Source organism: Marmota flaviventris, chromosome 5 (assembly GCF_047511675.1).
Source record: "Marmota flaviventris isolate mMarFla1 chromosome 5, mMarFla1.hap1, whole genome shotgun sequence".
In the NCBI taxonomy this organism is placed as follows: Eukaryota; Metazoa; Chordata; class Mammalia; order Rodentia; family Sciuridae; genus Marmota; species Marmota flaviventris.
Window position 1 is genome coordinate 38,456,149 of NC_092502.1, and position 4,110 is coordinate 38,460,258.

Sequence of the window (4,110 nt, forward strand, 5' to 3'; positions counted from 1 at the left end):
GTTTATTGAACACCTACTTTGGTCCTCACCACAGCATGGAAGCGCTCTCTTTTCCAGTTCTCTGATCTTTCCTCCAACCACTTTCTCCTCAGTCTCACCACTAGAGCCAACTGCCTTCTTCACGGTCCCTCCAATACGCTGGCCACCTCAGAGCCTTTGCAGTAGTCCCTGTTCCTTACAAATGGTCATTTCCCTCATTCCCTTCAGGTATCTGCTTAAATATCACCCTATAAACGAGGTATTCTCTGACTGCTCAGGAAAAGATATCAACAGCCTCAGTTTTTCATCTTTGTCTTATTTTTCCCATAATAATTATCACAAATGTCTGACACATTTATGTGCTTATTGTGTATCTTCCTGCCTTCACAAGCACCTCAGAGGCAGAGGTCTTTATGTGTTTTGTTTATTGATCATTTCTAAGTATCTGGAACTTTAAATGGCACAGTAGGTGCTCGATAAATATTTGTTGAAATGATAAATGTTAACAACTCTCTTGCCTTTAGGGTTTTCCAGGTATGGGTGAGTGCCCCCCAGTATCAGGAGGTCCATATGAAACTCTCTGAGGGCTCCCCTGAAGCCCCTTCTATGCTTAAGTTATTCTTCTCCCTCTTTCATGACAATGATGGGACAAGATGACATCCAGAACCCTACTAACTCCAAAGAACCCTTTCTCCTTCTGCAACTCCCACCCTTTTCACCCACGAGGCCGTCCAAATGTGTTTCAAAATCAACTAGTGAGGCAGGAGACAGGCTCTTTTAGAAATGGGGACCTTGGAGAATGGGACCCCACACCCTGATTAAAACCCCAGGCTAAAGCCTATTGTTTTGTTTTTGGCCGCCTGAGTGGAAGGCCCTCTCACCCTTGGATGCCCATACATTCTGCTGCTGCCCAGGCTTCCCTGACCACCCTAATATTAGGCAACCTCAAAGAGTTGTTTTGAACCCAAGCAATTCTTTTGTTGGAAAGAACAAATACAGGAAAAACTCAGAGAACGAATAAATAATGTGTTTGTTAACAAACACATTAAACCATCCCATTATGCGAACAAGAAATTAAAATTGTACAACTGAATCATAAAGAGAACAATCAAGAGGTACTCTCCAACGAAAGCTTAGTTCATCAAAATGGTATAAAAACCCCTAGACAGCCCCTGATGTGGGACCCCTCCCATGCTGGGGATTCTTTCCTTGCTTGCTTCTAATAAATCTGCTACTAAATTTTCACCCTCTGTTGTCTGCGTACTTCATCTTCAGGTGTGTGAGACAAGAACACTCCAGTTCTCACACAACCTTGTGATACATTAGTGTGTCCTTCGTGGATAGCATCTCACTTTGTCTGAGGGTACTTGGTGTCCATATTTTACTTTTGGTAGGTGACTTCAGCTGTCACTGAAATCAAACTGGTCCACTACACAAACATTATATCACTGAATGTTCACAAGGATTCTATAATGCAAATGTCCTTATTTCCATTTTGCAGATAGGGAAACTGAGGCTCAGAAATTTCTTCCCCTCTGATCTTTGAAATTGGAAAAATTCCTACAAAGTATTATCTCTCATTTGCCCCAGAGGGATATAGGTATTGCTGTCCTCCACCCTTGGAGATGCCATCCCTAACAGGGAGTTAGGGACTGATTGTCTGCTGTTTGCAAGGATCTGCCTTTGGCAGAGACATTAGAAAATTTCCCACTCCCAGCCAGGCAGAGCCCGAGAAGCTGTGGACCCTGGTCAGCTGGACCTCTTGTCCGCCAATGCAATAAGCAGCTTGGTGGGGAGATAAACGGATGTGATTATTGGCCTAGAATGAGATTTAGGGATTATCTATGGATTTTCTCTATCCTTGTGGTGGACACAATGGAGAGGGAAGGGGCTGTGGTTTCAGAACCCAGGGGAGGGAACTAAATATTTGTGTTGTACCAAAACTTGAGGGTCAGATGGAACTGGGCTCGAATCCAAGCTCTGTGACCTTGGCCAAGTCATTTCTCTGTGTGACTGTGATTTCCTCTGTGCATGCAAGTAGAAATATGCCGACCCTTGCCTGTTCTTGCTTCCAGTCAGAAGAGGATCACTCTCCGGTGTTCTGATTTGAAGAATTTTACAATCATAAAGGTCTATATTAATTACCTCTAAGCATCTTATCTTTTACTGCACACCCTCAGCAACTTCTTGAAACAGCAAACTGAATTTCTATACACAACAAAAACAGCAACAATAATAGCAGCCAACATTTACTGAGCTCTTCTCATAGAAGCATATTACAGGCACATTACCACTTCATCCTCTCAATAATCCTGAGAAATAGATTCTATTTTATTCTCATTTGCATATGAGGAACTTTACTTTCAGGTGTTTGCCTGCTGTCCCAAAGTTAGCAAAGGATAAGACCAGCCCTAAAACTCGAATCTAGTTTACCCACAGCCAATACTTAACCCCTTTCTTAAATACCTTAATTGCATGTGTAAGATTTCTATAACTTTCTGACATGGATTTGAACTGATTTCCTGAGACTAACCATCATGCAATCCAAGTGAATCACTTTTGTGGGCATTTGCTATGCTTGTCTCTGAGTCCCTGATTCTTCATTCATAAATTTGGCATGATAACACTTCCCTTCCAATGGTTGAGGATTTGATGAGATAGATGTGTTCAAGGATTATCAGTTTTTCCTTGTTTCTCCTCCAAAATTAATATAAATTGTCTTGAGAGCATCAGTAAAAAATAAGAAAATAATTTAGGTACAAAATGACAATGTTGGAAATTGTCTCCATAACTACCCAGGGTGGCACAATATGCTGCAGCTCTTGAGATGCTGTGTACCACACTGACTATAGATATGGAGAGTAGAGAAGACCTCATTCTTCCTAAATCAACACACACCCTGAGCCACTTTTCCAAGCACTGTGGGTACTATGATCTAAACGTGTTCCCAAAAACTTATGTTTTGGAAACTTAATCCCCAATGCAGCAATGCTGGGAGTTTAGATTATGAGGTCTCCACCCCGAGGAATGGATTCATTATGTTATAAAAGAGCCTGTGAAGACAAGTCGGCTCTCTTCTGGTTTTCTGCTAGATGAGAATACAGTGCTTGTCCACTTTTGTCCTCCCCTTTTTGCCTTGTGAGGATGCAGCAAAAGGCCCTCACCAGATGCCAGCTCACTGATCTTGGACTCCCAGTCTCCACAATTGTGAGAAAATAAATTTATTTTCTTTTATAAATTACTCAGTTTCAGGAATTGTAGCAGCTCAAACAGACTAAGACAGTGTGTTCAGAGATAAGCACAACAGACACGCTCCTTGCTCTCCTAGAGATTGCATTCCACTGAAAGAAACAGAAAATAAGCAACAAAAAAGTAAACACGACATTTCAAAGAGCAAGTGTTATCAAAAATAAAAAGAAGGTAACCATGTAGTCTAAGTTGGGGTGAGAAGAAGTTATTTTAGAGAATGCGGGCAGGTTAACCTTCTCTGAGAAAAAGCCATTTATACCAAGGTCTGAATATTGAGAAGAGTCATTCTTGAAAAGAGCCATGACCCGGAGCTGAGAATGAGAGGTGTATATTCAAGGAATAAAAAGAAATTTATGGCTGTTATAGAGTGAGTAACACTGATACAAATCAGTCCTCTGTAAGTTAGCCATTAGCAGGGTCCATGTGGATCTCCCAGAGGTGGAGAGAGACAGAAGGTAGATTTTAGTTCTTGAGCCAAGACTGAGTTTCATTAACATAGCGACCATTAGCATAGAAACAAATGATGGTATATAATATCATTGCCACAAAATAGAGACCATCAAGACCACAATCCAGGAGTCAAAAGATATCAAATAGAGGAAGTCCTGGCTTGGCTGGGTGTTGGCCACCTATGTGCCAATATGCTTTTCTGTATGTGGGAGAGGAAAATGTTAAAATAATTCAGCAATCATTTCTGAAAGCTAAACCCAGCCTCCTCCCCAGGGTACTCAGAGGTAGACAGCAGTGAATTTTTACTTTCTAGGGTCAACAGTCCAAAGAGTTGTACACTCATGGATTAAGTGATGCTTCTCATTCCTTCTCTTACTTGAACTACTACTGTAGCTGCCTCTATACTAGACTCCTTGTGCTCAGTTTCTTCCA